The sequence below is a fragment of the Anomaloglossus baeobatrachus genome, chromosome 5 (assembly GCF_048569485.1).
Source record: "Anomaloglossus baeobatrachus isolate aAnoBae1 chromosome 5, aAnoBae1.hap1, whole genome shotgun sequence".
Classification (NCBI taxonomy): Eukaryota; Metazoa; Chordata; class Amphibia; order Anura; family Aromobatidae; genus Anomaloglossus; species Anomaloglossus baeobatrachus.
In genome coordinates this window covers 117513926-117536645 of record NC_134357.1, presented here as the reverse complement: position 1 = coordinate 117536645, position 22720 = coordinate 117513926, and positions in this window count along the sequence as shown.

The following is a 22720-nucleotide window of genomic DNA, read 5'->3' as shown; positions in this document are numbered from 1 at the left end:
CGCTCCATAGATAGTGGACGGAGCTGGGGGGGTTTAAATCTTTTTTTTTTTTTTAAACATTAAATTTTTATTAAGTTTTCAAAAGGTAAATACACAAAATGAAAAATGCACATCAGGAATGTACTACTGAGTCACTTACATAGTGCCATCGATTAAAACAATATCGTTTGAATTTGGTTCATTTCGCGAAAACGATAGCAGTCATATATAAACAATTTATAACACATTCCTGGCATTGATAACTCTTCTAATCAGTTGAAAAATTATGATAATAATCTTATGTTCGGATGAATCAGCAACCTAGATTTTCTAACGTAGAAATCTCTTGTATATGGAGAGAGGAAGAAGAAAAAGGGGGAGACAAGAACATAGAAAGAAAGCGAGTGTAACAAAAGACTGGGGAAGGGGAGAGAAACAAATCAATGCACGTTATTTCAGAATGTGGTGGCATTGGGGAGAAGAGAGAAAGGCCTCCCAATTAAACCATGTCTTGGCTACTCATTCCACGTCCTGTTGGGATTAAGCGATCAAGGTCTCCATACGGTGTGTCTGAGAGACCTCTGTGAACCACTCCTCCAGGGATGGGGGATCCAGGGATCTCCGGTGTCGGGGGATCACCGTCTTTGCGGCCTGCAGTAAATGCCTGAGAAGGGATTTTTTTATATTTAGATTTGGACATGGGGAACATGTAAAGCAAAATAGTTACCTGGGATGGGGGGACTGAGATCCCTGTAACCTCCAAGATCACCCTGAGAACTCCTCCCCAGAAAGCGGTCAAGGTTGGGCATGACCACCATATGTGTGACATCGTTCCCAACTCCGCACCACAACGCCAGCACGTGTCCGGGACTCCTGGGAACCATTTATTAAGTATGACCGGGATCCTATACCACCTCGATATTATCTTATAACTGGTTTCTTGGGATTTAGATGCTATTACAGATCTATTAGAAAGGGAGAAACATTTATCCCATTGGGCTTTCGTGAACTTTTTGTGGAGTTCTGATTCCCATGCTTTACAGAACGGTGGAAGGGAGAGTAGGTTTTTTTCAAAGAGCAATTTATATATAACTGAGGTTGCATGTGGTATAACCGTCTGTGTAAGGCATAGTGATTCGAAAGTTGACAGGGGACGTATCAACGCCCCTCTATCAGGGATTGATGTGAAAAAATGCTGAAGCTGAGTGTATTCGAATTCATGACGTGGAGTGGGGGAGTATCTCCCAGAATTGTGCTAAGTGGCAGGAGAGCTCCATTTGGGGCTACATGACATAGGCGTAGAGGACGGGATCTGGAACTACCGACAAAAGACGATGAGGTATAACCCGGGGCAAACTTAGGGTTTCCTGAAATGGGGAACAAAGGGCCGTTCATGTCCAATAACTCCTTTTTTATAGAGGGGACGCTCAGGGATTTCAGTGTGTGGGTTACCGTATAGGAAATGTCAGGGCTATTCGGAAATGGGGAGGAGCGTAGCCATGGGAGGACCCCAACCGGATTCGGACACATATCCGTTGCAATGCGTACCCATGGTTTCAACGGGTAGTTATGGATTAAGTCCAATACCCGGGCATGTGCCGCAGCTAGATAATATCGACGACAATCTGGCAAGCCCATCCCTCTTGCCTCCTTTGGACGAATTAGTGTTTCCCATCGAAGTCGCGGGTGCTTCGATGCCCAGACAAAGCACCTAAATTGGCGCCGTAGTCCCAACCAGAAATAAGCTGGAATGTATGAGGGGATTGTGTGCAGAAGATACAATAACCTGGGGAGGATAGTCATTTTCAATTTATTAATGCGCCCAAACCAGGAAAAACTCGTCCGCTCCCATGTGGATAAGTTGGTTTCGAGTTTGGAAAGAAATGGCTGGAAGTTCAAAGAAAATAATTTGGAGAGATCAGAGGGTAGGCGAATGCCTAAGTAGGTAATGACATTGCCTAGAGGCCATTTAAATGGATATTGCGTCATCAGGCCATTTACCGTATCTCTAGGAAGGGATACATTAAGAGCCTCTGATTTGTCCATATTAATTTTGAAATTGGACCAATTACCAAAACGTTCTAGTAGGGATAACAAATTAGGGAGAGAGACAAGCGGGTTGGTGATATAGATTAACAGGTCATCCGCAAAAGCTGAACATTTGTACTCCTTACCGGCTAACTTAATACCTCGGATATCTGGGTTATTGCGAATTGAGGATAGGAGATGTTCCATAATTAGTATGTATAAAAAGGGAGAGAGTGGGCATCCCTGACGGGTACCATTTTGGATGGAAAAAGGGTCTTATAACGAACCATTGATCTTTAGTCTGGCTGATGGGGATTTGTATAATGAGAGTATTTTAGCTGAGAAAGAAGGACCAACGCCAATATGTGTGAGTGTTTGGGAGAGAGATGGCCATGAAATTCTATCAAAAGCCTTCTCGGCATCAAGGGATAAAATCATAAGGGGTATTTTTCGAGTCTTTGCATAGTTAATAATGTCTATAGTTTTAAGGGTGTTGTCACATGCTTCTCTGCCCGCTACAATACCCACCTGGTTAGGATGCACTAGAGATGGGAGCAATGGTCACAGCCTGTTTGCAATAAGTTTTGCAAAAATTTTTAGATCAACATTAAGTAGGGAGATCGGTCGATAACTCTTGCACACATACGGGTCCTTACCCGATTTAGGGATCACGGCAATATGTGCCATTGTGGATTGGGAGGGGAACGGGCAGGAATCAGAAATAGAATTAAATGCTACCAGCATCAGCGGGGACAGGACGTCAGCAAATGTTTTATAAAATTTCCCGGTGAATCCGTCTGGGCCTGGACTTTTGTTTCCAGGGAGATCGTTTATTACCCCCAGCAGTTCTGCTTGTTCAAAATGGGGCCTCCAGCTCAGAAGATAAATCTGGCTTCAGGGGATTGAAAGGGGATGGGAGAGGGTGAGGGGAGCTTGCCGGGGTGGGGAGGTTATATAGTTTTGAGTAGTATGATCGGAAAGTTTCCGATATCTCGGCGGTAGTGTAGTTCATAGAATCATTGGGGCTTTTAATACATGGAATGAAATTTTGGGTGCATTGTGAGCGAAGTGCTCTGGCAAGCATCCTCCCAGGTTTGTTGCCAAATTCATAGAAACGGCTGCGTCCGACCTGTAGATACCGTTTATAAGAGTCCTCTAGTAGCTTCTTCACCTCTAGCCTTGCTTTAAGGAGGTCTCTCAGCGTTTCCGTAGAAAGAGCGTTTTTATGGGCTAATTGTAGTTTGGCGACATTTTGAAGAGCGGAGCTCAGGGTCAGGGCCTTTTCTTTTTTCAAACGAGATCCGTGCTTAATAAAAAACCCTCTTAGAACACATTTTAGGGCTTCCCATTTAAAAGTAGGGGCAGTTGTGTCGGAGGAGTGGTCAGAAAGGAAGTGCTGTATAGAGTTTTGGACATCAGACAGACACGTAGGGTCGGAAAGCAGGCTCTCATTCAGGCGCCATGGCCGTACCGCCTTAGAGAGGGAGGGGATCACCAGTGAACAGGTAGATTGGGGCGTGGTCAGACCACAAGATGGTACCAATAGATGTAGAGGACACCCAAGGGAGAGCAGAATGTTGGACCATGATATAATCAATCCTACTATAGGAGTCGTGCGGGGTAGAATAAAAAGTGTAATCTCTAACGGCGGGATTTTGTAGCCTCCAGGCATCACATACCTGTAGTCTGAGTAGGGCTTTCTTAGTGTATTTGATGGTTTTGTATGACAAATGTGATTTTTTTTCTTTTTGTTGTCTAAGACTGGGTTTAAGGTAAGGTTGAAATCTGCACATAAAATTAACGTGCCCTGGACCAAAGGGGAGGCGGCATCCACCAGGTTTTAGATAAAATTGGCCTGGTCTTGGTTTGGGGCGTAAGCATTTAAAAACGTAAATATTTGGCCTTCGATGGATAATGACAGGACAATATATCTAGCATCCCTATCCACCGTACATTGAACTACTTGATGGGGGAGGGATTTGTGGATGGCAATAGCCACCCCCTTAGATTTGTTGCTAGGGTTATTGGCAAAATGACAACTAGTGTAGTATTTATGTTTGATGGTAGGTGCGTGGTTGTCTTTAAAGTGAGTTTCTTGAAAAAAGATTATATGTACCTTTTGGCGATGGAAGTGTTGCAGGATTTGTGCCCATTTTTCCGGAGTGTTCAGGCCTTTAGCATTGAAGGATGCTAATCTCAATTCCGTCATTCAATCTGGGAGACAATATAGTTTCGGTGTATGTCAAGATTCGTGCAGTAAAGGGAAAAAAAAATAGAATAGATTAAAGTAGTGAAAGAAAACAGGGAACACGTGACTCAGAGAGAGCCAAGAAACAGAGGTATAGCCTCTGTACAAAAATCTAAGAAGCTACCAACGTAAAACAGGAGCTTGTACAACCTTGATAGGCAGGACAGAGGCTCACAACCCTATGTGGGGCGAAGTCTGGCCTAGCAAGTAGCAAGGTAGCATTGGAGCTCGCATAACACTTAGAACCGGTCAAGTTTCCATAACATAGCATAACATGACATCCACCGGCAAAGCAGACTAGAATGTAATCAATGGGCTAAAGGAAATTATTACTGTATTCATCCAGAGCCCAACATACTCAAATTAAGAATGAATAGGGAATATGTAACAGACCGATTATTACCTATTTCTTATTAGAGATCCGCTGTCACTTTTATGTTGAGGTGCCCATACTTTTGCACCGGTCAAATTTTGTTTAAATGCGGATTGCACATTTTCTGTTAGTACAATAAACCTCTGTTCAATCCAGAAATATTACTCAGTCCATCAGTTATTAGATATATGAAACTGAAATAGCTGTTGCAAAAACCCATATTGTTATAAAGAAAAAAGGTTAACATTAATAGGGGTGCCCAAACTTTTTCATATGACTGTATAAGGACCATTGCCATATTTTCCCTGGCGCTGGAATACTGGGAGGTGCCCCTGGATTTTTTGTTTTGTTGTGGACTCCTTGCAGACTTTAAGGATTTATATTTGTTTGGTGCTTTATCTTTGTGGTTCCAATAAAGCCCTTTGGATTGTTCCTTGGCCTGGCGTCCCTTACTGCTCTGCCGCATACCCTGTCACACCAGGATGTAAAATTAATTTGTTTATTTATCACATTTTGTACCGTAGAGCGGTTGCTTTCTGTGTCTATGGGGCTCTTGTGTGTCTGTCAAAAATTAGCATATACTATAGCAACATTTCAGTTTTCAGAACATTCCCATAAATCTGACTGGCCACACTATTACTACATGGGATTTGTCAAGATAAATTTTATGTTCTGTAGACAATCATCTATAGACTAGAAGAAACATAGTGTCATTCTTGTGTCATCCTCAGGATTTAACACTCATTTTTCTTCTTTTTATCAAATTCTATGCCGCTGAACTCGCCTGTGAAATCCATTATCTCAACTTAAAGGGCGTCATCCACTGAGACCTGAAGCCCAAAAACATTTTGGTGGCTAAAACCACTTATAGTAATATCACAGATTTCAGTCTTGCAATTGACAACATGCATGGAGACCAAACAGTCCCTGAATTCAATGGAACAGCAGATTATGTGGCACCTGAGTTTTCTTAGTTTCCCATAACGTAATTGTATCAACTTGGATCTTATATACAGTAAGTTCAATACAAAAAATAGGACATACTGCCAAACACAGCAGATAGATTTATTAATTTGATGTACCAAACACATCAGATAGATATCGGTTCTGAATTCCTCCTAAACATGCACACTCTGCTAATTTGCCTTCCATCACAGTCACTGTTTAATGCTAATCATCCACGAAAGTAGACATGGCAGCACTCACCAACCGAGAAATCTTTTTTTCTTTATTTAGGCGAGTTTGGCAAACACTTTATCTCTTCTTTATGACAGAGTCTGGCTGCAGAAAGTATAACATCAGAATAGATTGGTAGTCCTTTAGTGTCGCCTTGATAGAAATGGTTACCGATGAGTGTACGTGCCATCAGACACTCAAAGAATTCCTTGCGGCATCAGGAACATCATTAAACAGGTCAGTAATATTAGAAGTTATTAGTATTGGTTTATGAAATGTTATAGAAGCTACTGTCTTTCTTGCTTATATACATGAGTCAGTGCTATTTAATTTTGATCTCCTTCAGAAAGATCCTGTCAGCTGCTTAAGAGCCAATGGGAACATCAGAGAACATAGATTCTTCCATCGTATCGACAGGATCTCAATTAAAATTCTGAAACTACCACTGCTACACGTCCCTGTAGTAAGTAAATGACTAGATACTGTTCATGAGCCACTTAAAAAAATGATTTTTCAGCACATAATTTAAGAAAAACAGAAGAGAACATTTATTATAATTCTGAAGTTGTATGAGCCGAATTATTACTGGTGACACAAACACTGGAAAGACACCAACAGCCAGAGAAGCAGCTCCATTGATATTGGACGGAGCAGGGGAGGGGGGGGGGTTAGATCCTTTGACTCCAATTCTTGGGTGTATTCATTTAACCATCTAAGGTAGATTTAATACTTATCTATAAATAATGTCTGTATTACTATATGGGTTTCTTTAAGGAAAATAATTTTAGAAACTCCCTTTTAACAATCAAGTCATAAAAACAAAAGGGGACATAGCCTGTGTGTAGCCTGTTACATCCACTAAGAACTCACATCTGAAAACATATTGGTGGCTAAAATGTTTATATTAATATCACAGATTTCAGTCTTCAATTGACAACATGCACGGAGACCAAACAGTCCCTGGTACACTGGTACAGCATGTTATGTGGCACCTGAATTGTCTTAATTTCCCATAACGTAATTGTATCAGACATGCACAATCTACTAATTAGTTAATTTGCCTTCCATCACAGTCACTGTTTAATGCCACTCACCGAGGAAAGAAGACATTGCAGCACTCACCAACAGAGAAATCTTTTTTCTTTTTTTTTTGGTGAGTTTGACCAACACATTCCTCTTCTTTATGACAGAGTCTGGCTGTGGAAGAGTATGAAGTCAGAATAGATTGGTATTCCTTTGGTGTCATCTTGATCGAAATGGTTAGCGATGAGTGTGCGTACCATCAGACACTCAATAAAGAATTCCTTCTGGCATTAGGGACAGGTCAGTAATCTTACAAGTTATTAGTACAAAGGTTTATGAAATGTTATAAAGTTATTGTCTCCCTTGTTTACATACATGAGTATTTGCTATTTCATTTTTATATTCTTTAGAAAGGTCCTGTCAGCTGCTTAAAAGCCAATGGTAACATCAGAGAGCATAGATTCTTTCAATGTATTGACAGGGTCTCAGTTAAAATCCTGAAACTACCACCACCTCACATCCCTGTAGTAAGTAAATGACTAGATACTGTTCTTGAGCCACTTAAAAAATGATTCTGCAGCATATAATGCAAGAAAAAACAAAACAGAAGAGAACATTTATTATAATCCTGAAGTTGTATGAGCCGGATTATTACTGATGACACAAGAGAAACCACTCCATAGATACTGGACGGAGCTGGGGGGGTTAGATCTTTTGTCTCCAATTCTTGGGTGTATTCAATTAACCATCTAAGGTAGATTTCATCCTCTTCTATAAGTAATGTTTGTATTACTATATGGGTTTCTTTCAGGAAAATAATTTTAGTAACTCCCTTTAATAATCAAATCATAAAAACAATAAAGGGGACACAGCGTGTGTTTAACCCATTCAAGAGGACCTGCCATCAGGTCAATAGTGTCCATTTTTTGCTGTTCTTTTTTATCCCCGTTTCTCCCTTGAGTATGACAGTTTTTGTGTTTTGCTTCTTTTTTTAAAGAAATGCATTATGCAATTCCAGAGATATGGGTGTTTTTATTAAGAGCTAATTTTTATAATTTTTATTAAGGGAGTGTTACTCAAAGGATAATAATGCCAAGTTGCCTAAAGACACACCCCAGAGAATCCTGGGAGCAATGCCCCCATGTAAATACCAGGATGTACAATTAATGTCTATTTATCACATTCTGTACCGTAGAGCGGTTGCTTTCTGTGCCTATGGGGCTCCAGTTAAACATCTTGGTGGCTATAATGGGTTATATTAAAATCACAGATTTCAGTTTGGCAATTGACAAAATGCAGAGAGGCCAAACAGTCACTGGAACATGAGGCTATGTGGCACCTGAGTTTTCTTAGTTTCCTATAACGTAATTGTATCAGTCATTTGGATAACACATAATCCTATAAACAGTAAGTTCAATACAGAAAATAGGATCTACTACCAAACACATCAGATAGATTTATTCATTTGACAAACCAGACACAGTAGATTGCTATCAGTCCCGAATGCACAATCTGCTAATTCGGTAATTTGCCTTCCAGCACAGTCACTGTTTAATGCTAATCATCCACGAAAGAAGACATGGCAGCACTCACCAACCAAGAAACCTTTTATAGTTTTTTTTGTGAGTTTGGCCAACACATTATCTCTTCTTTATGACAGAGTCTGGCTGGGGAAGAGTATGAAGTCAGAATAGATTGGTATTCCTTTAGTGTCGCCTTGATAGAAATGGTTACCGATGAGTGTGCGTACCATCAGACACTCAATAAAGAATTCCTTGCGGCATCAGGAACAGGTCAGTAATCTTACAAGTTATTAGTACAAAGGTTTATGAAATGTTATAAAAGTTATTTCCTCCCTGGCTTACACACATTAATATTTGCTATTTCATTTTTATCTCCTTCAGAAAGATCCTGTCAGCTGCTTAAGAGCCAATGGTAACATCAGAGAGCATAGATTCTTCCAGCGTATCGATAGGATCTTAGTTAAAATTCTGAAACTACCGCCACCACACGTCCCTGTAGTAAGTAAATGACTAGATACTGTTCTTGAGCCACTTAAAAAATGATTCTGCAGCATATAATGTAAAGAAAAACAAAAGAGAACATTTATTTTAATCCTGAAGTTGTATGAGCCGGATTATTACTAGTGACATAAACACTGGAAAGACACCAACATCCAGAGAAGCCGCTCCATAGATACTGGACGGAGCTGGGGGGGTTAGATCTTTTGACTTCAATTTTTGGGTGTATTCATTTAACCATCTAAGGTAGATTTAATCCTTCTCTATAAGTAATGTTTGTATTATGGGTTTCTTTAAGGAAAATAATTTTAGTAACTCCCTTTAACAATCAAGTCATAAAATCATAAGGGGACATAGCCTGTGTGTAACCTGTTAAAGGCAATTTGACATCAGGTCAATAGTGTCCATTTTTTTCCCTGTTTCTCTTTTGAGTATGATGGTTTTTGTGTTTTGCTTTCTTTTTTTTTTTTTTTTTATCTGCAATGCAAGTTCAGAGATAAGGGCCTTTTTAATAAGTGTTAATTTTGTATGGTCTTTAAAGGGGTGTTACGCAAAGGATAATAATGAGCTGCCTAACGACACAGCCCAGAGAATCCTGGGAACAATGCCTCCATGTAAATACCAGGATGAAAAATTCATTTTTTTATTATCTATCACATTCTATACCGTAGAGCAGTTGCTTTCTGTGCCTATGGGCTCTAGAGGTTCTGGCAAAAATTACTATAGCAACATTTTAGGTATTAGAACCTTCCCAGAAACCTGACTGCACACACTCTTAGGCTATGTGCGCACGCTGCGTTGTTTTGACGCTGCGTTTTTGCCGCTAAAAACGCATCCGCGTCGAAAAAACGCATAAAAAACGCATGCGTTTTTGACACGATTTGTTGCGTTTTTGGCTGCGTTTTGCTGCGTTTTTGATCTCTGCGTTTTGCTGCGTTTTTCAAATGCATTGCATGGGTGGAAAACGCAGAAAAACGCAGGAAAGAATTGACAAGTCCATTTTTTTTTTTAACTCAAAAACACAGGTAAAAAAAACAGATGTGCGCGGACAGCAAAAATGAAAACTCATAGACTTTGCTGGGGAAGCAAAGTCCTGCAGTTTTGAGGCCAAAAACGCACCCAAAAAACGCGCAAAAACGCCGTGAAAAATGCACTGTGCGCACATAGCCTAAGTATATAGGATTTGTCAAGATAAATATTATGTTCTGTAGACAATCCTCTATTAACTAGAAGAAACATAGTGTTATTCTCGTGTCATCCTCAGGATTTAACAGTCATTTTTCTTCTTAAAAGATTCTATGCCACTGAGCTTGTCTGTGGAATCCATGATTTACACTTAAAGGGTGTCATCCACTGAGACCTCAAGCCTGAAAACATCTTGGTGGCTAAAATGGGTTATATTAAAATCACAGATTTCTGTCTTGCAATTGACAACATGCATGGAGACCAAACAGTCACTCGATTTAGTGGAACAGCAGGCTATGTGGCACCTGAATTTTTTGGTTATTCCATAACGTACTTGCATCCGACAACTTGGATCACACATAATCCTATATACAGTAAGTTCAATACAGAAAATAGGACATACTGCCAAACAAATCACATAGCTACCTATCCTGAATTCCTCCTAAACATGCACACTTTGCTCTTCCGAATGTGCATGTTCTCAGAATATCAGCTACAAAAAGAACGAGGGTGGAAATTAAACATGAACTCAATATTCAACATCAAGTGTTGGACAAAAATGGGAGGTCTCAGTACATATTGGACATTCAGCTGATATCTCTAAAGTCGGTTGACCAACATCAATCTAATTTGTTCAGTTAGATTTAGGTATTTAGTGAAGAAAGTCACACAGTAGAGACACCCACACACGAAATGTTATAAAGATGTATAATGGTTATCATTCTCTCAGAATCATAATATGTTGAGTAAAGCCATAACAAGAGGAATAATTCATTCTAAGTATTTTATAATGACACAATTATTATGGTAATAAAATGGTAAGATAAAACTTGCAAAACGTTTTGACCAACTCCTCATTTATTCAAATTGTAAAAGAAATGTGTGAGACACTATCATGTATCCTCAATTAGGCTGCACTCCCAACCAGGGCTGTTGATTTATACAGTGGCATGTAAACTTTTGGACACTCCAGGTCAACATTACTGTTATTGTGAACAGTTAGGTAAGTTGAAGATGAAATGATCTCTAAATGACACAAAGTTAAAAATGACACATTTAATTTGTATTTTAGTAAAAAAAAAAAATATATATATATATATTTATATGTTTTCATCTTACCTTGTAAAAATTACAAAAATGAAAATGGGCCTATGCAAAAGTTTGGGCGCCCTTGGATATTTGTGTGCTCAGATATCTTTCACCAAGGTTTGAGACCTTAATTAGCCTTCTAGGGTTATGACTTGTTTACTATTATCATTAGGAAAGGCCAAGTGATGTAAATTTCACAGCTTTAGAACTTAAGAACAAAAGACCTGGCATCAGCTTAGCAAATACAAAGAAGGAAGGTGACATCATGAGACCCCCAAAGGAGAACAATGAATATGGCAGAGCGACTTACATAGCTGACGGTAAATTTAAGAGCAAACATATTTGTCCTTCTTTCTAATCATAGGCATGTGCAAAACATTTTACGCTTTTCATTCATAGGACTTCCTTGAGCTCATAACAGCTTCAGCTTTTGGTGTTGTCTAGAGCAAAACAAAAAAATAAACAGAGGTGTTACTGTCCGGTTATTGAGGGGTAGAGGACCGCAATTATTTCTTTAATTTGAGACAGCACTGTCCAATGACATAAAATGTTTTGTAGCTAGTGGACCTGCGCATTCACGAAGATTCAGAGAACACATTTCATTATTAACCCCTTAACGACCGCCGATACGCCTTTTAACGGCGGTAAATAAGGGTACTTTTTCCGATCCGCCGCTTTTTAACGGCGGTCGGAAAAAAGGGTCTAGCGCCCCCCAGAGTCAGAAAATTTCCGGGGTCTCAGCTGCCGGGGGTAGCTGAGACCCTGGAGATCATGATTCGGGCCGGTTTTTCCGGTCCCCAGTCACGTGATGACCGGTATACACCGTATACCGATCATCAAGTTATAGCAAATGACCGCGCCGGTATGCCATAACACATACGACAGAAACCTGCTCCCTAGGCCCTGCCGGGTCCCCCCCGGTGTCTCCCGGTGTCATACATACCTGTCGGAGCGCTGATCCCCCGCGGCCCCCTCCTCCGGCTCCTTCACAGCAGTTGCCGGTCACATGAGCAGAGCGCGGCTGTCAGCTTCCTGTGTTCAGGACGCTGGCTGCTTGCACTCTGCAGCTGTGACCCAGGGAGGGTGGGTGCAGATTCTTTGTACCCACTCTCCTCAAATGGAGGGTCTGCCCTCCTAGAAAATGGGGGATACGTTCCCTGAACGTGTCCCCCATATTCTAGAAGGTCCAGAGTCGACGTGGGACGTCCAAATGGATTATTGTGGATTTTTTTTTTTCTTTTCAATAAATTGGTCAATCAGGGAATGTTTTGGGGAGTGTTTTTTCAAATAAAATTTTTTTTGTTGTCAATTTTTTTTTTTATTACTGTCAATTAGTTATGTCGGGTATCTGATAGACGCCGTGACATAACTAATTGCTGGGCTTGATGCCAGGTGACATTACACACCTGGTATCAACCCCATTCATTACCCCGTTAGCCAACGCACCAGGGCGCGGGATGAGCTGGGGCGAAGCGCCAGAATTGGCGCATCTAATGGATGCGCCACTTCTGGGGCGGCTGCGGCCTGCTATTTTTAGGCTGGGAAGAGTCCAATAACCATGGCTCTTCCCATCCTGAGAATACCAGACCCCAGCTGTCAGCTTCACCTTGGCTGATGATCTAATTTGGGGGGACCCCACGTTTGTTTGTTTTTTTTAATTATTTATTTATAAATAATTAAAAAAAAAAAACAGCTTGGGGAGCCCTCCAAATTGATCACCAGACAAGATGAAGCTGTCAGCTGTGGTTTGCAGGCTACAGCTGTCTGCTTTACCCTAGCTGGCTAGCAAAAATAGGGGGGACCCCACGTCATTTATTTTAATTCTTTTTTTTTTTTTGGGCTAAATACAAGGCTAAGCATCCTTTAGTGTCACATGAAAGGCACTAAAGGGCGCCAGCTTAGAATATGCAGGGGGGTGGGACGTTATATATGTTTGACATCTATCCATTCATCCATTGTAGCATTTTACGCTGTGTGCCCACAATCAGGGTTTGCAACGTTTTGGGCGCAGAGTGTTTTCCCTGCGTCCATAACGCTGCGTTGTGCAGTAGAAGCACAGTGGCAGGATTTTTAGAAATCCCGTGCCCACTGTGTTTCTTTTCTCCGCAGCATAAATCGACCTGTGGCGCAGCTTCCCGAGCCTCAGGATGTCAATTTATGCTGCGGAGATGAGTGTTCTTTGCAGGTAGAATAGGACTAAAGTCCACAGCAGCCTGAACCCAAATCGTGGGCATGGGCAGCTGCGTTCTCCCGTGGACAACACTCACATTTCTGCAGGAGGCTGACACTGGGTACTAGCCGCCGTGTCGCTGGATCATGGCCACATAGCCTAAAGGATACTTTACACGCTGCGATATCGGTCCCGATATCGCTAGCATGGGTACCCGCCCCCATATGTTGTGCGACACGGGCAAATCGCTGCCCGTGCCGCACAACATCGCGCAGATGCGTCACACATACTTACCTGCCCGGCGACGTCGCTGTGACCGGCGAACCGCCTCCTTTTTAAGGGGGCGGTCCGTGTGGCGTCACAGTGACGTCACTGAGCGGCCGCCCAATAGAAGCGGAGGGGCGGAGATGAGTGGCCGGAACATCCCGCCCACCTCCTTCCTTCCTCATAGTGGCTGGGAGGCAGGTAAGGAGAGGTTCCTCGTTCCTGCGGCGTCACACATAGCGATGTGTGCTGCCGCAGGAGCGACGAACTACATCGTTACTGCTGCAGTAACGATAATCGAGAATGGACCCCCATGTCACCGATGAGCGATTTTGCACGTTTTTGCAACGATGCAAAATCGCTCATCGGTGTCACACGCAGCAACATCGCTAATGCGGCTGGATGTGCGTCACCAATTCCATGACCCCAACGACTCCGCATTAGCGATGTCGCAGCGTGTAAAGCCCCCTTAACAGTGAGAAATTTGTTGCTACAGCAACAGTTTTGTGAAGTACCTGTGGATTCAAAATGTTTACTATACTCCTGAATAAAATCCTTGAGGGGTCCAGTTTCCAAAATGAGGTCACTTGTGGGGGGTTTCTGATGTATAGGTGCCCAAGGGGCCCTGCTAATGTGACATGGTGCGCGCAATTTACTTCAACTTTTCCAAAATTCAAATGGTGCTCCTTCCATTCCAAGCCCTCCCATTTATCCAAACAAAGTTTTTGGCCACATGTGGGGTATCCCTGCGCTCACAAGAAATTAGATAACAACCTGTGGGGTACACGTTTTGTTGTTGCCTCTTGAAAAAGTGAAAAATGTGTCGCTAAATCAACATTTTTGTGAAAAAAATGAAAATTTCAATATGGCAACCTAAGCTTATCAAATTCTGTGAAGTATTCGTGGATTCAAAATGCTCAATATACACCTAGATTAAAGCCTTGAGGGGTCTTATTTCCAGAATGGGGTCACTTGTGGTGGACCTCCACTGCTTAGGCACCTCAGGGGTTCTCCTAATGCAACATGGCGTCCGCTATTGATTCCAGCCAATTTTGCAGTCAAATGGCACTCCTTCTCTTCTGAGCCCTGTAGTGTGCCCAAACAGTTGATTTCCACCACATACAAGATATCAACAAACTCAGGAGAAATTGCGCAATAAATCTCATGGTGATTTTTTTCCTGTTACCCTTGTGAAAAAAAAAGCTACCTGGTTGAAGTAACAATTTTGTGGTAAAATTTTATTTTTTTATTTTCATGGCTCAACGTTATAAACTTCTGTAAAGCACCTGGGGGTTCAGGGTACTCACCAAACATCAAGATAAATTCCTTGAGGGGCCTAGTTTCCAATATGGGGTCACTTGTGGTGTTTTTTTGCTGTTTACGTACCTTAGGGGTCCTCCAAATACGACATGGTGCCCGCAATCTTTTTCAGCCAAATTTCCTTTCCAAAATTCAAATATTGCTCCTTCCGTTCCAAGCCCTCCCATTTCTCCAAACAAAGGTTTCAGACCACAAGTGAGGTATCACCGCGCTCATAAAAAAGTGGGTAACAAACATTGGGGTCAAATTTTTGGAATTACCTCTTGAAAAAGTGAAAAAATTGATGCTAAAGCAACATTTTTGAGAAAAAAATGAAAATTTTCAATGTGACAACGTAACGTTATCAAAATCTGTGAAGTACCTGTGGATCCAAAATGCTCACTATACCCCTAGATAGAAGCCTTAAGGGGTCTAGTTTCCAAAATGGTGTCACTTGTAAGGGGTTTCTGCTGTTTAGGTACCTTAGCGGACATGTAAATGCAACATGGTGCCCGCAATCTATTTCAGCCAAATTTGCTTTCCAAAATTCAAATATTGCTCCTTCTGTTCTGAGCCCTCCCATTTGTCCAAACAAAGGTTTCTGACCACATGTGGGGTATTGGCGCGCTCATAAGAAAGTGGGTAACAAGTTTTGGGGTTCATTTTGTTGTGTTATTTCTTCTAAAAGTGAATAAATTTGGGGTAGAGCAACATTTTAGGTAAAATTTTATTTTTTGCTTTTTTTCATTCCACTTTGCTTTAGTTCCTGTGAAGCACCTGAAGGGTTAATAAACTTCTTGGATGTGGTTTTGAGTACTTTGAGGGGTGCTGTTTTGAGAATGGTGTCACTTTTAGGTATTTTCTGACACTTAGGCCTCTCAAAGTCACTTCAAATGTGATGTGGTCCCTAAAAAAATGGTTTTGTGAATTTTGTTGAAAAAATGGGAAATTGTTGATGAACTTTGACCTTTTCTAACTTCCTAACCCCAAAACATTTTGTTTCAGAAATTGCGCTAATGTAAAGTAGACATGTGGGAAATGTTATTTATTAAGTGTTTTGTGTGACATAACTCTCTGGGTTAAGGGCATAAAAATTAAAAGTTTGAAAATTGCAAAATGTTCAAAATTTTCATCAAATTTCCGATTTTTTCACAAATAAAAGCAAAAAATATCGTTCTAAATTTATAACTATCATGAAGTACAATATGTCACGAAAAAACAATGTCAGAATCACCGGGATCCGTTGAAGCGTTCCAGAGTTATGACCTCATAAAGTGACACTGGTCAGAATTGCAAAAAATGGCCTGGTCATTAAGTACAAAACTGGCTTCGTCCTTAAGGGGTTAAGATGCTGAGGATGAGGAAAAACAGCAGATTTATTCCTGTATGAGTTTGCAGTAAGTATAAGTTTAAGCAGGGACGTTTGTCCTTTTTATAATAATAGGCATGTCCTAAACATTTTACCCTTACTAGTAATAAGACTTTCTTATGTTCATGGCAGCTACAGGTATTGGTGCAATCTTGGGCAAATAAGAACTGACAGGGTGGCTTGATGGCTAGCTACTGAACAGTGGAAGAGGCCATCTAGCATAGCAGCTCACACATGTAGATGGTAATTTTACCACAACTGGTAGTCAGATTACACAGCACACTCATACAGCTCCAATAACAGAAAAATAAAAAAGTTATGGGTCTCAGAAAATGACAACACGAAACCATTTTTTTCTTTTTCAAACTTCTGATTTTTTTTTTTTCAAACACTTAAATAATATACTGTAATTGTACACTGCTATTGGTAAACGTTGTAATCTATAACAGATTGGTAAAAATAAAAACAGGTTCACAGACTAAAAACTCCTTAATTTATAAAATATTAATTTTATTAACAGAAGCAATTAATTAAAAAAAAACACTTCCACATTATATAGAAAATATTCATATAGTGCCATACAACAATTCAAAACATATATCCCCCTTATTATTGAAGACCTATGTGTTTCCCCTATTTAGGAGCAAGTTTAAATGTCAGTAAGGCATAGTACGGAAGTATATCCCTGAACAGTCCTGTAGTCAAGGGTCCTACAGTCAAGATCCCTAAAGGCAGCACTTTACCCTAAGTTAGTTGGTTCTGTATTGAGATATAGTTCTGTATATACTGCCACTTCCTATATTAGTGAGCAGGTTCACCCTCTACCCCTAATCGACCCCACGCGTTTCCCAACAGAACACTGTGTCCACGTGGGTTTTGCAGAGACTGGGAACGCTCCAAATACCACAGGGAGCCCCAACTACAGGCTGGTATATTATGCAGAGTTCTAAAACTATCTGGACCGGACATATCAATTTTATCCTGGAGGGATCTTAGTCTATCCATTTGCGTTGTCAGAGAAAGGAAAAATGCTTTTTGAAGGGGAATTATGAATGGACTTGTCATTAATAGGTGACACCATCATTTACCCAGAACCTACAGCTTTGTCCCAGATGAGGTGACAAAATCTGAAAAATATATGAACTTTTTTGCTTTGTAACATCCACATTAATAAGTTATGAAACTCTGCATCACCTGGCAATTTGTGGAGTCTTAGGCTATGTGCGCACGTTGCTTTTTTTCCGCGTTTCTGCAGCGTTTTTAGCGGCAGCGTTTTGGCGCTAAAACGCATGCGTTTTTGTTTTCCAGCAAAGTCTATGGGAAAAGCAGAAATCCTGTCTGCACTTTGCTTTTTTTTCTGCAGCGTTTAATTTGCATATTTTGGGTCAAAAACCATGCTGAAAAAGAAGCAGCATGTCAGTTCTTTTTGCCATTTCTGCAGCGTTTCCCTAACATTGGAGTCAATGACAAATGGCAAAACGCATGTTGGATTGAATAATCTGCGTTTTAGAAGCGTTTCACATGCTTTTTACCTGCGTTTTCACAAGCAAAAACGCAGTTGTAGGAGGGAAATAACCAAGGCAGAAACGTCATTACCTACATCACTTCCTTTTTCCTATAAATACAGAGATGTGTTTGTTTTTGTGCCAGCTACTATTGTGATTTCTCAATTTCTACATACTTTAAGATACTTGTGTATAAAATGGCTTGGTTCCAAAGAATGAAAATAGATGTTGCCAAATTAATTTCTATGGTAAGTTAATGAATATTTCACAAATTTATATCAATTTATCTTTCTTTATATGTGAGAACTGTATTGAAAATTTAAAAGAGCCTATACTTATTTTTCCTTGAAAAATTGAGAAAATCCAAAAAAAAATATATATTTATATTTTATGTTAAAAATAAATAACTTCTTTGTATTTTTGCAATCTGATATGATGTATTGTGGACTACTTTGCAAGACATTTTTAAAAATGATAATGGTTACCTTATAAATCTATTATAATTGTATTAAATATTTAATTTCAAAATTTTAAATTAACCAAACAGGTTGAATCCATGCCTTGCCTATGGGATCCTACATGCCCAGATTATATGCAGAAAACAAAGAGGATGGACTGTTGGGGAACAATTTGTGCAGAACTTTTCCCACAATGGCATGAGGCGGATGCAGCCTTACTGCATAGAATTGGTATAATGTATAAATTTGTATTTTATATTATATTATTATCTAATATGTTAGAACATAAATTTTTAATGTTAAATTATTTTTTTATTTTTTAACATTTGAATAGAGCTTGACGTGCGCAAAAGATGGCGTTCTGTAAAGGACCGATTTAATAAAATAAGGAATGAGGGCATGAAAAGTGGGAGTTCACTCAAAAAAACGAATTTCATTTATTATGATGATCTGACATTTTTATGCACAAGTCGCAAAAACAGAGAGTAAGTATTCATGTAACTGTATGTTTGCATTGTTTTATTTAAATAATGTTATCATCAATATTGTTTTACATTTTTTTTTTTTTTGGTTTTTGATTTATGTTTTTTTTTTTTTCAAGGACTTCTGGAAATTTAACATCATTAGAAACACCTGTTGGTGATGGTGGAGGCCATGAGAGCCTTCATCAACAAGACCTTGATGGGCCATCTGGCAGTATGATCACATTACCTCAGAAAATGAAGGGGATCTTGAAAATGTCAGTGTACCTGAAAAATCATCACCAAGGTCAACAAACAATAACTCTGGACCATCAAAATATATAAAGCCAAAAAATAAAAAAAAAATCCAAAAAATATACAATTAGAGGAAGAAGTAATATGTAATGAAACTTTAAAGGGAACCTGTCAGCAGAAATGTCCCCTAAAACCTAACAGATTCCCCCTCTGCAGCTCCTGGGCTGCATTCTATAAAGGTCCCTGTTATGATTGTGCCCACTTTCTGACCGAAAAAAAGTGTTTATAAAGTTGTACCTTTTTGGCTTCTGATTCTGTAAATCCGTCACGGGGGCGGGCTGCCTGCTGGCCGTTATTCTGCCCCCTGGTCCTGTATGCCGCCCCCATCGCTGATTTCAATACTTCTGGACGCCGCCCACTGCTCCAGCCATCCCCGCGCATGCCCAGTGCCCATCTCTCGGGGATGAGCACTGTGCCCAGCGTCACCGCTGGTGACGTGCACGCAGGGTTAAGATTATGGGCGGTGCTGTGATGTTTATTCCTAAGCAACCGCCCATAATCGCGGGACCGCGCTTTCCCCCTCGGCCTGCTTCTTTCTGCGCAAGCGCGCTGCTGCTGACCTCACTTCGCCTCCTTCCCATCTTGCCCCGAGGCAGGAAATAGATGGGAAGAGCGCGGAGCAGTGACTACACCGAAAGCGCGGTCCCGCGATTATGGGCGGTTGCTTAGGAATAAACATCACAGCACCGCCCATAATCTTAACCCTGCGTGCACGTGACGCTGGGCACAGTGCTCATCCCCGAGAGATGGGCACTGGGCATGCGCGGGGATGGCTGGAGCAGTGGGCGGCGTCCAGAAGTATTGAAATCAGCGATGGGGGCGGCATACAGGACCAGGGGGCAGAATAACGGCCATCAGGCAGCCCGCCCCCGTGACGGATTTACAGAATCAGAAGCCAAAAAGGTACAACTTTATAAACACTTTTTTTCGGTCAGAAAGTGGGCACAATCATAACAGGGACCTTTATAGAATGCAGCCCAGGAGCTGCAGAGGGGGAATCTGTTAGGTTTTAGGGGACATTTCTGCTGACAGGTTCCCTTTAAAATTATTAAATACAACTGCACATGAAGATGACATAGATCATTTTGGAATTAGTATTGCTGGTCGAATTCGCTAAATTATTAAAGATGTAAAAAAAAAAAATACATGTATGACAGCCATATGTGGGATGCTGAGTTGTTATGAGGAAGAGGGTAGTTTCCCTTCATCTGGCTCAATAATATCAAAAATTGAACAGATGTTTTCAGATCTAAAAAACCCACCAACTGAAAAGTCTACTGAAAATATGGGCACAAACCCAATGTACATACCTAAACAATATTCTGTTAATCAAATTCCCTTTAATCCAAATTTGCAACAACAATATTTTCAACAACCCTGTAATACTTATTCTATATTCTGAGGATTTCGATAGCGTAGGGCAATGACAATCAGAGACGAGTTCCTGGTACAAGATGTTTTATAGTATGTCACCACGGTAGAAACAGAACACACACAACAATACAATAACACATACAATACTTTCCGGAATAGACGCGCAGGGGATTCCCGGGACCACGCACCGGACTCCCCCAGGGAGACCACCGGAGCGAACCCCTATACAGGGACTGTCCGGCAATCTACCCCGGAAGGCCTAAATGCGCAGCGGCCGGGATAAGGAGCAAGCGGTAAAGTCAATGAGTGTCCGTACGGAAATGTTTATCCAGGATGGTTACGAACCAAAAGAGAACCAGGCGGAGTGCTGACCGAAGATGGTAAACGGAATCCGGGCACAGCCTTAAGAGCCGGGTACAGTCCTGAGACAATCGGTAGGTAGTCTTTTAGGGGAATCCCGAGGCAATCTGGAATAAGCAGCAAACACAGCAGGAGCACACAGCAGGCAGTATACTCAGGCACTGGACTGGGCTGGGAGGCGGCCTTTTAAGCTGCTGGACAGGAAGTAGGGCAACAGAACGGTAACCTCCATGTTAACCGAGGGCAAGGGCAGTCAAAAGAGAACTGGAAAACCTGGAAACCTGACAAACCCATAACAACTCATAAACCCAAAAATTCGCAAATAAATATTCAGCCTCCTGTAAATTTAAATATGAGGGCACGTGACCAACCTCATGGCTATTTCAGTAGTCAATTATTTTCTGATCAGTAATTTAATTTTTTTTTTTTTTATTTAATTTTTGTTTATGACCTAAATATGTTGAAATTTTGATTATAAATTTTGTTAGCTTAAAAACATGTGTCATTGTGGTAAGAAACTGCTTTATGACTGTAAAAAAGCAAAATAAATTAATAAAATCTGTTTGTGTTGATAAATATATGTTTTTTACTTTTATTTAGCGTATTATAAAGTGTTTTTATGATTTTAACTTGATGACTTAGTAGTTATCATTGTTTCAGGAAATTACTTCATAACACATTAACATAAACTAGACAGGAAAGGCAGACATCTTTGTTTTTGAATCTTGTAACTTTATTTTAGAGCCAAATAACATGACAAACACATTCTTTTTTTGTAACAAAAACGCATGTAAAAAGCGCTGAAAACGCATGCGTTTTTAGCGCTAAAAAATGGTCAAAAGCCATTTGGTCAAAAACCAAGGGAAGGAAAACGTGCAGAATAAACTGCAGGTACTCCGACGCAACGCGCGGACATAGCCTAAGGATACGCTATTACCAGAGGAGACTATAATAGTCATAGGTACACTCACTGTATAACCTGAAGATTATCTGTATGAGGTACTTTGTTTGGGGAGATTACAAAAACTATGTCTGTATTCACTATATGATTGGAGGATAATGTATAAAGTATTTGTATTATTTCTCTATACTACTTTTTGATGACCCCTGAGGAACCTTCTGTTGGAAGAGGAAACGCGTTGGGTCGATTAGGGGTAGAAGGTGAACAACCTCCTCACTAATATAGGAAGTGGCAGTATATACAGAACTATATCAATAGAGAACCAACTAACTTAGGGTAAAGTGCTGCCTTTAGGGATCTTGACTGTAGGACCCTTGACTACTGGACTGTTCAGGGATATACTTCCGTACTATGCCTTACTGACATTTGTTCTTGCTCCTAAATAGGGGAAACACATAGGACTTCAATAATAAGGGGGATATATGTTTTGAATTGTTGTATGGCACTATATGAATATTTTCTATACAATGTGGAAGTGTGTTTTTTAATTAATTGCTTCTGTTAATAAAATTAATATTTTATAAATTAAGGAGTTTTTAGTCTGTGAACCAGTTTTGAGCTCTCATTGTATTAGCTTTTTCGTTAAAAATAAAAACATCAACTTGTGACACAAAAAAAACACTCACACAGTTATAATGGCGAAAAAATAAAAGGGTCAGGGAAAATGGATGCATACACAAAAAGTTGTCTTTTTTTTTTTTTTAACAAATTTTCAAAAACATTTACCAATATAAAATTTAAAATAAAAAAAATTGGACAAGTTTGGTATCACTTATAAACATAATGATCTAAAGAATCATATTGTCAGCCATGTGCAATGCCATAATTGTGTGAGGGGTGTTTGCCCTATTTCACTTCTCTTGGAATACTTTCTCCATCTTGAGACTTTTTTTAAAGTGTTTTAGGCATTGAGAATCTGGATAATTAAATCTAATAAAATGTATTTTTTTTCTAAAGTAAAATGTTCTGCTCTTAAATTTTTACAATGTTTTAAATAACATGTATGTTCCCAACACAGGATATATTGTTTCACATGCTATAAATTGTGTTCCAGAATTTTTT